General features: G+C 34.7%; 1 protein-coding gene across 1 annotated transcript in view; it reads right to left on the reverse strand.

The window, feature by feature from the left end:
• Positions 1-8623, reverse strand: part of LOC147074762 (uncharacterized) — a 60669-nt gene extending 52046 nt beyond the window's left edge. The window contains exon 1 of the mRNA XM_085942597.1: positions 8173-8623. The gene's annotated coding sequence lies outside the window, so the exon portion shown is untranslated. The remainder of the gene's footprint in view (positions 1-8172) is intronic.
• Positions 8624-14373: the final 5750 nt, after the last annotated feature.

Genomic DNA, 14373 nt, shown 5'->3' on the forward strand with positions numbered 1-14373 from the left:
AACATTATATCATCAAACAATACTAATTGTTATACCTTTGTTATAATTCACGGTTATGATAGAGGATAGTTCTGTATTTCTGGGCTGTATCCCTCAGACTGTGTTAAATCAGCAGGTTGCGTGTTTCTATACGGAAACACTAAAGTATGCCATTGAATATAGGGATTGCAGTACCGAATGAAAATGTCAATACCGGTTTTTCGGTATTTCTTATTGAATACCAGTATTCGTTAAAATATTAAGAAAAACAGAAGTGGTTACTTTTCAGTAAATATAGCTATTCAAATATCTATATAACATTATTTATAGCAAAAACATACATATATACCCACATTTATGATGTTGAATTTAAATATATTGATAATTTTAACAAAAGCACTCAAAATGTTTTGAGAAAATCGAATTTTAAGATTTGAGATGTATGAGAATTGGACATCTTATAATGTATTTTGAATGATACATTTCGCTTTTACTTTTCTTACTTTTTACAATTTACTTTTCGCGCCTCCCAGTTTAGAAATCGCTGCCGTACATTAAAAATATTCAACCGTATACGTAAAGAAAATGGCTTCATTTAGCCGGATATTACCGTCTCTCTTTAGGATTATTTCTCTGAGGCTCTACCTAAAATTTGGTTTAAGCTATGGCCTTGACTAAGGTAGAAACCACAGAACAGATAATAAATAGAATACCGATTGGCTATATTCAATACGCCGCACGTTGAAGCAGGGTTTTTGAATGTGTGAGTGTCCTACGAAAATGAAGCACGCATTATGCACGTGCAATAGTGTGTGTAATACACCAACATTAAATGAGCGTAAATGCATAAACCGAGAGCAGTTTTCAGTATTAGACGTACAAAGTATTCTTGACACGTGTGTAAGTTTAACACGGATTCTTCCTTACTCGAGACGGTTACCTGCTATCGCCTTACCCGTTGGGTAATTCAGTTGCCATTATTTCTGAGTTCCCTGGTAGAAACGTTAGAAGCACGTCATATTATTATTTGTACCAAATGCAATCATAACACAGATTGTATGCAATTTTACGGGTTTTTAAAAGATAAGCATTATACATTAAAAGAATCACAAAAAATAGCAACATTAAATCACCTTGATTTTACACGGAAGTTTTTTTATCGTATTTGTTATCAAAGAAATGTGTCGTTTAAATAGATTGCCTAAGTATTATTTCTGAGTTTTTTAAAATAAAACCAAACAGCCTGTTTCTTCTTATAAACATTTTCAAGAAAATAATAAGTATATATAACTAGTATATCTACATACGAGTATAATAATACTTAGCGGGTGTGGAGTAATAGGCAACCGATCCAGTGACGTCCCTAGACAAAATGCCGCCCCTAGGCAGTGCCAAAACGCCACCACATTTTTTTATACAGTACTTTTTATCATCCTTTCATGACTCCAATATCTAAGAAATGTGTTGTATGGATACATTACTAACAAGATATGTGCCACTAAATCTAATTTAAATGCCATCTCTCCTTCAATAGACAATATTGCGAGTCTACGGTTTCAGATAGGTAGGTACCTACACTCGCGAGTGACGTCTAAGGACAATGGAAGTAAACTAGACATCGCAAACCCGACAAAAAAACTAGTCCTGTTGAAAATTTTATAGCACCTACTTACTTAATTACCTAATATATTTTGTTTCCAACCAGTGAGTTGATGTTTTTAATGGAAAGATATTTCCGTTATATCTATGTTTGGGTAGCTTTCTATATATTTTCTTTTTATTTCTCTTTTTTTATCTAATACTGTTTTATATTTTTTTGTTTCTAAATGTCACGTTGTGAACGTCTTAAGCTTATAATTTGTAATGTCCACAATATGCTAAAAATAAATAAATTGAAAAATTGAAAAAATTGAAATATACCTAATGATTCTTCTCGATTTGCCGCCCTTCGAGTAACTGCCGCCTCCAAGCGACGCTCAATCTGCCTACCCCCACGGGACGTCACTGAACCGATCTCGAGTGTGGAAGAATATGGGAACTTAAACACTTGTCAAGAATACGTCAATCTAAGCCTGTCCTTCGTTCTGACAACTGCTCTCGGCTTATGCACTGACGCTCATTCAATATTGGTGTATTTGAAGGATGCAACACACACTATTGCATCTATAATGGATGGTTCATTTTCGTAGGACACTCACATAGTCAAAACCCTGCTTCAAAATGTAGTGTATTGTGTATTGGGAATATCTAACGTGACCATTTTTTCCTTCAAAACGGGTTTAAACTAATTTTAGGTAATAGTATGTATATTTTCTGAAGAAAACAGTATATTATTGGTTTTGATTTCAAATAAGAATGAGACTCCTAAGAAACTTTCTTCCTAAGAAACCTTCTTAAACTTTCTTCTTCATCTTATTGTGCCATCCCCTAGCGGAGGTCGGCCACCGTCAAGACGATCTTATATTTGTCGTCTGCTACCCGGAACAGTTCAGTAGAGCTTCAATCGTACCAATCACGGAGGTTCTTAAGCGACGAAATGCGGCGCCGTCATCTGCTACGCTTACCATTGATCTTTCCTTGAATGGCAAGTTACTTTGGTAATTAACATTGCTTTAAGAACTGTGACTTTCAACTGTGTTTTTTCTATCGATATTTGAAGTTATACTTCTTTTGGCGCGTTTGGGAAATCAGATCAGAGTGTATTTTTGGCGCGTGACATGTAACACATATTTATTTTTTCACACGAAAAAAACGCACTCGATTGGATTCGAACCACCGATAGTTCGGTTATCAGCCGAACGCACTACCTTTACGCCACAGTATGATATTGCAATCGTGACGATGATTATACAGTATATTGTTTCGTTGCCTAGGCAGCGAATTTATTATTGTCGGCCATTTGCAATTCCTCCACGTAAACAAACGATTAAACGTCAGAGCGACAGTTGGTACTTTGAAAATAAAAACAACAAGAAACGATTATATAATTTAGTAATATAAGTTAAAGTACTTATATAGAAATAAACCAACGGCATTCCAATAAGCGGTACTTTTTCTTGAGTGTGTAATTTTACAAGATAATTAAGAGCTAGTCAAAGAATCTAGTTTATCACAAGTTTTTTTTTGTTTTGTTACGCCAAAGAAGTATAACTTCAGTGTCCCGAATCTGTGATTGGGGACAAAGGGATAGGCTACCCAAAAATGGGACGGGCCCGTTCAAAACAAACGGGACGTATGGTCACGTTTAGATATAGCCTATCTGAATTATATTTATTAATCTGTTCTCTGCCCAGAACGAATCCATTTATTGGACATTGCTAAAGTAATCCAAACGTTTCAAAGTGTTGCAGTTGTGTCGAGTGTGTTTGTACGACCCGCCTTAGGGGGATTTTCTGCAAATGCATACAGCTGTCATAAATAGGCGGTGACAGTAGCTACGTACTTTGCAAATGTCGATATTATTAGTTGAAAGTTTAACATTTTATCACTAGTAGGGATTTATTACAAATTACAACATCGCGATAAGGTATAGAAGTCTTGGCAACACAGTTTGCACAGCAAGTCAACCCACGCCCGCCAGATATGATAACAACTGCAACGACTCTTAGCTGAGAATAGTATAATCAGCGATGGCAAATACGTGGCACGCGTGCTCAACTTGGCACGCTAAAAGTTTTCCTTTTATTTTTGAATTTTCAAAACGTTTATAGCGGGAAAATATACGTCAAAGCGAAATCATGTTGATGCCTATGTACCTACTAAAATTATTGATTCGAAATGTAATCCTATTTGGGCTGAAAATTTTGTAAACAATGTGTGAAAATACAAGGAAACGAATTATCTCTCATACAAGTATACGCACCCACAGAAATAGCGAAAGAAGAAGAAATTGATACTTTTTATACAAATGTAAACAAAGCTGTTAACCAAGCATATAAAACTTTTATAATAATGGGCGACCTAAATGCAAAATTAGGCCACCCCAGACAAGACGAATACTTAACTACGAAATCAAACGGGTATGGAGAAAGAAAGAGAGGCCAGAGATTAACACTTTGGAGGAGGCCTTCACCCAAAGAGGGGTTCTTACAAACCAAACAAACTAATTACATACCATTGTTCAATTTATATTATCATTACATTTACATTATCTAATAGTATTATATACAAAAATAAAAAATCTATATATATATATATATATGTATTATACAATATATATAAAAAAAATAATAATTAATATTATATAAACTAAAAAATAAGTAGATAATACAACCATAGATAGATATATATATACATGTTACACCGAATGTGCGAAATTGACTATTACATGAAATGGGCAAAATTTTGGCTGATTCATGTAATAGTCAAGCCTGTTGCCTTATTCATGAATTAGATAATTTTTCTGCTGAGTACATGAATTCGCCACGGTATGGAATTCTTGAACTGTCAACATGACAGAAGAAAAAGTAAATTTAATACGGATGGTTTTATTAGTTATAATTGGACATAATATAATATTATTATTATTAGGTTTGGTTAGGTTAGGTTTTGTAATTCTGAATTAAATTATTCAACTGAATGTCCATTTTGAGGTTAGTTATCAAGTGTCAACAAACTATCACAAACATTCAATCGACCATTGCACAATTGATACCCAAGCACGAATCAAATCGCGAAAATACTTTTCAATAAAATTCTTCCGTTATCATATTATAGTTCTAGATTTTTTTGCGCATAGTAAATGGATATGAACGTCATTGTAGTTATTGATTGGTATATTTTTATATTATAATCAATGACATTTGACACATTTGTTTAGTTGCAAAAAACACCACGGAGCGCGATCATCTATTTTGACCATAGATAATATAAATGTACATTTTGACCAATGCATGAACATTTGATACATTTAGTTTAGTTGCAAAAAATACCACCGTAGCGCTACTATCTAATTTGTCCAAGACATGAAGAAGGCAGAAAAATTACTGCCGATTTCACGCACTCTCCAGATATTTTGTCTAATTCATGAATAAGGCAACGGGCTTGCATTTTTCATGATTTAGGCAAAATTTTGGCCATTTCATGTAATATTCAATTTCGCACATTCGGCGTAACATACATAATAAATATATTCATAGGTTATATATATATTCATTAGATATACTCATTTACTTTTGTTTGTAAGAAATAAAAAAGCTTTTTATTATTATTATATTTATTATGTGAAAATGTATTGGAATGTCATCCACTTTCTCAAATTGATGAATCGGAATGCCGAATTGAAAACATAATATTAAAAACATAGCTAGGAATCTCGTTGTTGATCATTTTTTTCTTCCACGTACTCATGTGAACGTATATGTTTCTATATTGAATCACGTACACCCAAAGACTATAAAAGTAGGTTGACAAAGGACGATTCAGCAAGATGTATTAATTCACAAGCAACGAAATATCAGCCTGATATAAAAAGCGATAAATAACTTGAATTAGGTAGATGATTTTGATGTGGACGATATGTGATTCCAACAAGATGGTGCAACATGCCGTCGGTCCCTATTAAAAAAGTCGGATCTGAAATTTTGTCGTTTTCGGATTATTAAGTAAAAAATATTTAAACACTTTAAACATTTATACCACAATCACAGTTTTTTTTGTTTGCTTGAAAAATTTCGAGATATTCCAGTTAAAAATGACGGATCTACCGAGAGTGTCCGAATAACAATGTCGGCTGAACAACCGACATTGTTGGCTGGGCGTGGGTGAGCAAGATGCGTCGGATCTGACAGTTGCTGTATGTCCACCGGACAGACGGATGTTTTTATAAACGTTTAGAAAAGTTTCTATAACCCGTATTTTTATTCATTATGGCAAACAATAGGTCACAAAGGATATCTGATGAAACATCTTTGATTGCTCGTACTGAAAAATAGCATTTTTCTGATCCGACTTTTTTAAAAGGGAACGACGATGCCATTCAGCTCGTGTCACAATCAACTTATTCAGAGTTAAATTAAAAATATATACCTATCTCTTATTTGACAACCCTTTATATTAGTAATACACATATTATTTTAATAAAAAAAAACAGCTTAATTATTTACAGTGACGTCCCGTGGAGGTATGCAGATTAAGCATCGTTTGGGGGCGGCAGTTACTGGAAGGGCGGTAAATCGAGAAGAATCATTAGGTATATATAGAAATAGGTACTGAAACTTAGCAATAACGGAAATATCTTTCCATTAAGGGGGGACATGCTCGTCGAAGGTCAAAATTGAGTTTTTATTGTATTTTCAAACCATGACTCTGGACACTCCTTAAACGTTGGAGATAATCTATTTATATAATTTTGAAGCCTTATTATCTTTTATAGTTATTTTGAACATTTGATGACTGCATAAAGTATTTTTGTTACATAAAATAGTATTCTTTTAAACCTCTCGCTCTAATGTTTTAGAATATAGTCATATTTCGGTACATAACTGTACAGCGGTGTTAAAATTTTTTACATTTATTAATTTTTAAACGCATTTATAAAACCATTAGTATAATTTATTACGAGATAATTTTTGTAAAATATTCACGATAAAAAATTATATTGATAATCTCTGTGATCCCAAATTTGACAAGAATTAGGCATTTTATTATTCAAAAAAATCGGCAAGATTAACACATTTGAAGATAATTTTAAAGATACTTATTATAAGCTATGTATTTGACCATTCAAGTGTGATAAACATTTTATGAATAATGATTGCTTTATAATAATTATTGACCTAAGAATAAGGTAGTGTTTTTTTGAAATACGCCATTTCTTTTGTCATTCCCCAGTGGTTAAGCTACAACATACGGCCGTAGCCATAAATTGACAAACTATAATTGAAATAGGGAGTAAAATGATATTAACGCGCGTGTTTGAACATGTACCATTTAAAAAAAATTAAAAAAAAATCAGTTAGGTACATGTTCAAACACGCGCGTTAACATAATTTTACTCCCTACTTTAATTATGGTTTGTCAATTTATGGCTACGGCCGTATGTTGTAGCTTAACCACTGGGGAATGACAAAAGAAATGGCGTATTTCAAAAAAACACTACCTTATTCTTAGGTCAATAATTATTATAAAGCAATCATTATTCATAAGATGTTTATCACACTTGAATGGTCAAAGACATAGCTTATAAAAAATATCTTTAAAACTATCTTCAAATGTGTTAATCTTGCCGATTTTTTGAATAATAAAATGCCTAATTCTTGTCAAATTTGGGATCACAGAGATTATCAATATAATTTTTTATCGTGAATATTTTACAAAAATTATCTCGTAATAAATTATACTAATGGTTTCATAAATGCGTTTAAAAATTAATAAATGTAAAAAATTTTAACACCACTGCACAGTTATGTACCGAAATATGACTATATTCTAAAACATTAGAGCGAGAGGTTTAAAAGAATACTATTTTATGTAACAAAAATACTTTATGCAGTCATCAAATGTTCAAAATAACTATAACAGATAATAAGGCTTCAAAATTATAAAAATAGATTATCTACAACGTTTAAGGAGTGTCCAGAATCATGGTTTGAAAATACAATAAAAACTCAATTTTGACCTTCGACGAGCATGTCCCCCCTTAACTGGTTGAAACAAAATGTATTAATTAACATAAAAGGTTTAACAGGACTGTAATTTTTTTGTAGGGTTTCGATGTTTAGTTTACTTCCGTTGTCATTGGACGCAATGTCCTTGATGACCAGCACTGACACAATATGCATATTTGCGAATTATATTTGAATTATAGCTAGATACATACTTAGCTAATTAATTTATCCGAATATTTCTGTCAGTCACTCGCGAGTTTTGAAAGTTGTATATTTTTTAATGTATCTGAAACCGTGGACTCGTAATATTGTCTATTGAAGTAGATATGGTATTTAAATTAGATTTAGTGTATATATTTTGTTAGTAATGTATCCAGATTTCTTAGATATTGGTGCCATGAAAGGATGATAAAAATGGGGCGGCATTTTGTCTACGGACGTCACTTATTATTTATTTTTATATGTTCTTTAAATTTTATTTGCTACAATTTGGGGGCGGAGAATTTGGGCCAGAACCCGGGTGTCAATCATCCTTGGCTCGGCCCTGTAAGTGTGTGCGTCAATTATTTAAACTAATTAAACTTACATACGCTTTTTTGTAAATGTTGCTTCATTAATTTCTATCGTAGTGATGCCCCAAATACACTAAACTGCCACTGCTCATTTGAGATTTTCATGTTTACTTTTTTTAAACAAAAACACTAAACGAGTACTCGTTTACACTGTTATTTCAATTAAAAAACCACTAAGTATTGTTTTATCGCTATCATTTTATATTAAAATTAAACCTCTATATCATTTAAATACTTTAATCGACAAACAATTCATCATATTATTAATCTCCAATCACTGACACTAAATCAACTACCTACATACTAAAATATGTATTTTTTATCACTAATGTTTTGTCACTTTGGATTTACGTAAGTATATTTAAAAAAACACGTTACTAAGCTGTGTTTAAACCGACGTTTGAAAATTAAAATAAACTCAAGTTAGCGTTCACATTACGAGGCAGTTTTCAGAACACACCTGCCTTCACCTGTGATGCGCAGGTAACTAATAAATAAATAATTATCATCGAGATGTATTGCACATACATGCCAGCGCGTGCCAAACGACGATCCGCGAAATAAAAAAAAAATAAGGCAAAATTTAATACAGTTAGTAAGGGTTTGTTTACACGGGATTAGATCCAATTGGCTCTCTCTTAGGTATGCTTACATTTCCGACCATGTCCGATCCTAATAGTTTGTGTTAGCAGATTTTGTTTTTACGAGAAATGGATGTCAGCCACTTGCTCAACCTATTAGGTCCATACCCTGATTTATACACAAATTGAAAAACAATACCTATGTGTACTTGCCAGACCCAGGATTCGAACCTGAGACCCACGGCGTTATAGTCCAACGTTTAAGCCGCGCGGCCACCGTGGGTGTAACATATAACAACATACATACTATAGTTTAATAATGCCAGAAGATATCAATATTTGGTCACGTATTTTTTTGGGTCTAGGACGATTTGGCACCGGACAACTGGACGCAACGGAATTCGAAAATAAATAGACGTTAGGTACTTATAGGTACTTTAAAAAAAATATTCAATATTATTATTTATATTTCAATGATTATAATTATGATTTAATAGTTGGTGAGAATGTAAATATGCAGACGTAAACAATGATTTAATCGTGCATATGTTTGAGTTCCAACGAAAAAAGAGTTTTTTATTTTATATAAAGCCTTAGGCATGGTAATTCTCAATCCGCGATAAAGAATACGTTATGTTAAGAGTAAAATAAATTCAAACTACTAAGTAGTAGACAGAAACTGATTAAAATACCTCGTCTACACGTGTCTACGACACTGCGGCGTCCAATTGTCCGGAGGCCAGTCGTCCCATTCCCTATTTTTTTCGACTTACACGTGGTGTAAATGAGAACTCTGTATTTCTTGGCAGTATTGACTTGTGTGTCCCTGATAACTATCTTAGAAATCGAGAGCATCAGTTGTTTGTTCTCCCCAGGAGCAGAACTAACCAGCCATTGGTGATGCTAATTGGGAGGGCAATAACTTCAACCAAATCGCTTCGGATGTTGATAAATTGCACCTACGTGAGGATGAGTATTTATAGGTGGACGTTGTTTTATACATTCTTAAAATAGAGTCCACTTAGCTCATTCGGTGTGCTTCAATGCTTTATAATTTATATATATATATATTTTTTAAATATAATTTTTGTACCGTTTACTTTACTTTTCATAGTGTTTTTGTGATACTGCATATATTTATTTCTTCTTTACACCGTTTCTTTATTTTTAAATGGAATGCTGTGAACGTTTTAAATTTATAATTTGTAGTGTTCACGTTTAGAAAAGGGGAAATGGAGTAAGTCTATTCTACCATCACCACGAGAGGGCCCTGGTTTGTAGAGTCTCCTTTGACGAGGAATTAGCTTAAGTTAATACTGAGGCTAAGAACAGGGCACACAATGGGCAAAAGATTTGATGTCCTCGTCGGAAGAAGCGAATCGCAACACTGCGATGAATATCATGTTTTAGAGGACATTGTACATATAGCACTACAATGCCCTAAATACGAACTTCACAGAGTACAGCTGCGGATTGCGGATATCTATGAGAATGTCGACGAATTGAAGGGTGTCCTGGCGGTGGGTAAGACGGAAGAGCTAGGCAAAATTGTAAAGTTATTTAACAGAATAGGAGTGAGGACCTGATCGACGGATCCCCTTCTAGAAGAGAAGAGGCGATATGACAGCAAGTCGCAGTCAAAGCCTCGGTAAAATCACACGGTACCTATGTAAAAATAAAGAAATTTGAATTAGTACTAATCACTAATCAGTATTCTACTCGCACTAGTATCGCCACGTGTAAACAGACCGGTTTAGTAATAAAATAAGCTTTAGTATTCGGCCTATTTACAACTTACTTTACCATAAAGTAGTTATAATATTATATACATTTATTCGAGAGAAGGTACCTACATATACTTGCATGCGTGTACACAAGTGGGGAAGGAGTTTCGGGTCCTGACCCCCCCCCCCCCCCCGGGAACGAAAAACGTATTGAGGCAGCACTCGAAATGGAAAAGTTTACGAACCGGAGCGCTCGAAATTTTTCTGATGATATTAACAAGGTTATCAAATTTGATGTGTATATTATAAACATAGGTGTGCTAGATTTTTTGTTATATCCATGGCATATCTAGCTCAGACGGTCAAATTATTTTGTCCGTGAGACGAAGCGATAACTTCTATCTTCTATTCATATTTCACGAACCGGAGCAGCGCTCCGGTGCGTTCCGGTCCATTTCGAGCCCTGTAATTGAGGTGAATAGACTATTACATCTTCTCCTTCGCTATTTCATGACTGAGAATCATGACCCGGATGATTTGACTATCAATATACGCAATGCCAGTGTCAATTGAAGCAATTAATTCGTGAAACCTTCTGAGGCATTGAATGTTTGCTTTAATATTATGACAAGTGATAAGACAGCGCGGATGATACAAACGGACACTAACGATCGTATTGATTATGACAATTAGTCGACACGCACTCGATAACCACTTGTGGGTGCGACAGTTTGCAATAAATCGTAGACGAGCACCCGTGGTTATAGCTTGAAACCAGGTGCTCATTACTAGATTCAGAAAGCAAAGTGTTTGGGCATGGGGAATGTACCCGGAAATGTGCGGGAGTCCGCGAGAAGCTATAACTAGTAGACGGCGTAAATGCTGAAGTCAATGGTACCTGGTAGATTTAGTTAAAGTCGCTCCATCCCGTACTAGTATAGATATTTTTCCGAAACGGACCCCCCAAAATCACTTTTCTGTTGTGCACGCCTGTATACTTGAAGTGTAACGTGTTTAACTAGTGTGTTCTTCAGTGACGGATTAAGGATTTAGGGATGTGGGGGGCCCGAAGGGCTGAGTGGTTTTGAGGACCACACAATTAAAAATAATTACAAGATAAAAATAACTTTTTATATACCACGTTTTTAAATTTTCTGTTGAATCATATAAACTTGACAATCCTATGTATTAATAATTTAGGACAAATAAGACAATAATTGTCAACAAATCATTTTTTTGCTATTTTGCAACAAACAAATTTAGAATACTGAAATGTCATTTTGATTTCCATAGTAACGCACGTATATATTAATAATTTAGTTGCTAGGACCACCCCCTTAGCAACCAATAATAGTGGATTGGATTTCTTCCGAAATAATTTTTCATACAAAACAGAATTAACTGAAAATGAATTCAATTCTACTTAAAGACGGCTAAAAGTATTAAAAGAATGCATTGGCACCGTGTTCTGGTATATTCTAAAAGTTTCAAATGTCTAGCGGGAAGTTAGTTAAAAATCGATTGCAAGAATTGTACTGGATAAACAACCACCGGACAAACAAGAATACGAGCTAAGAAAAACGTGGTAACAAAGTAAACACCGTAATTAAATTCCTACTACCACCTACCTACCAACGTATATAAAATATAGTAAATAATAATATGAATGTATCTTTTTACAAAACTGTAAATTGCTGTAACTAAAAATAGTTATTATTATAGATGTAGATGACCTTGATGCTACAATAACAATACAAAGTGGTTTATTTTTGTGTACAATTGAGTAGTATGTTTATTAATAATTTTATTATGTTATGGGGCCATTTGATGTTAGTTGAGTGATTTGTTATGCCTTGGGTAAAACAGCGAACAAAATAGATGGAAGTAGCGAAGTGTGGAGGTAGGCTGTTAAGATCCGCCATAAAGAGTGCACATTAAACTATGTTAGTTAATACGTGTTTGTCTGTTTTAATGATATTGGTTAGTTTTTAAAATCAATTAAACCCTGCCTAAACTAAACCATAATAATTTTGGTGTGTTTTGGGCGATACGACAAAATTGTGCATATTTTTTCATTCATAGATACTTATTTGTTTTCGTTATAGGTACATATTACACAATATTGTTGGTTATTTTTTTCAAATTCATTGAGGTCGGCCTAAACCAAACTATAATAAATAAAAAATATTATTCTATCCATAAAATATCCAAAGTTATGTATGATTTTATCAGTCCCACGATGGCCGCGCGGTTTAAGCGTCGTGGGTCCTATGTTCGAATCCTGGGTCTGGCAAGTACAAATATTGTTTTTCAATTTGTGTATGAGTAATATGGACCTAATAGGTTGAGCAAATATGGGGTGATAACATTACAAAAGATGCCAACCAGCTGCTAAAAATCAGGAACTGGAAAAGACGTGCGGATGACCGTTCCGGCTGGAGGACGGCGGTGGAGGAGGCCAGGGCTCAACTTGAGCTGTAGCGCCATCGAAGAAGACGGTTGAGCAAATGGGTGACATCCATTTCTCGTAAAAACTAAATCTGTTAATACAAACCTACAAACTATGTGGAGGCCCATATAATCTTATTAGGATAGGACATGGTCGAAAAAAAAATTGCATAATTTTAGATATTTTATAGATAGACGAGTATTTTTGGACTATTATAAGGTATCTATTATAGCTTGGTTTCGCAGAGTTTGATTGAATTTTAAAAACTAACCAACACCATCTGTAAAAAATTGTAGTTTTATTTCAATGAAACCAAATACATATGACTGACAAAGTTTAGTGTTCACTTTTTATGGCGGATCTTAACAGCCTACGTCCACCCTTCGCCACTGAGAGATGGACATAATAAAATAAGGCAAGATCTTGAAGACATGGGCAGACACATCGCTCGAAGAACTCATCCAGCAGTGCCTTAGGCCTTTTCCATCTCTTTCGTTGCTACGTGCGTCTGTTAAACTCTCTCCAGCGATGTCTTTACCGCCCTTTAGGTTTTTTTAATAACTTTTGACTACCACTATCTAATGTACCACCCACGATGGCCGCGCGGCTTAAGCGTCGGCCTATAGCGTCGTGGGTCACAGATCCTGCGTCTGACAAGTACACAATAAATTGTTTTTCAAATTGTGTATGAGTCAGAGTATGGACCTAATAGGTTGAGCAAATGGCTAACATCCATTTCTCGTAAAAACAAAATCTGTTAAAACAAACCTCTACTCTGTGGAGGCCCATATGATCTTATTAGGATAGGACATGGTTGAAAAAAAACGGATATATATAATTGTATATAATATAATTAATAGTTTCTTCCAAACCAACCACCCCGCACCACACTCGGTCGTATCACGAGGTCCTACATTTGGATGTGAAGCATCGGCGGTTTTTTACTCGTGGGAATGTCTCAGGAGTAGATGCCGAAGATCACCACGCACTCAAGTATACTTGACCGAGTTTACAGTCAATTTCTAATACAAGTACCCATTGGAGAAAGGAGGATGGAGAATTAACAAAATACATACATACAGACACACTAAACTATGTGTACGTACACAATAAGATGCCGCAATTTAAAAGCATTATAGTTGGCCTTCATGGCGACCAAGTCGGACGGCGGCCCGATGAGCCTTACAGCTGGCTGGAACGACGTGAGCATCTCTTCTCTTTCGGAGCACAACCTCGGACATTCCCAGGGATATACATCCTGTAGTTCTCCGCCACATGTACATTTTGATCGGGTGCAGTGACGTCCCGTGGGCGTAGGCAGATTGAGCGTCACTTGGGGGCGGCAGTTACTCAAAGGGCGGCAAATCGAGGAGAATCATTCGGTATATATAGAAATAACTACATACATAAACTTGGTAATAACGAATATATATTTCCATTAAAAAATCAGCTCACTAGTTG

The sequence above is a fragment of the Rhyacophila brunnea genome, unplaced genomic scaffold, assembly GCF_057557595.1.
Source record: "Rhyacophila brunnea isolate RB1 unplaced genomic scaffold, BYU_Rbru_1.0 scaffold_15, whole genome shotgun sequence".
NCBI classification, from domain to species: Eukaryota; Metazoa; Arthropoda; class Insecta; order Trichoptera; family Rhyacophilidae; genus Rhyacophila; species Rhyacophila brunnea.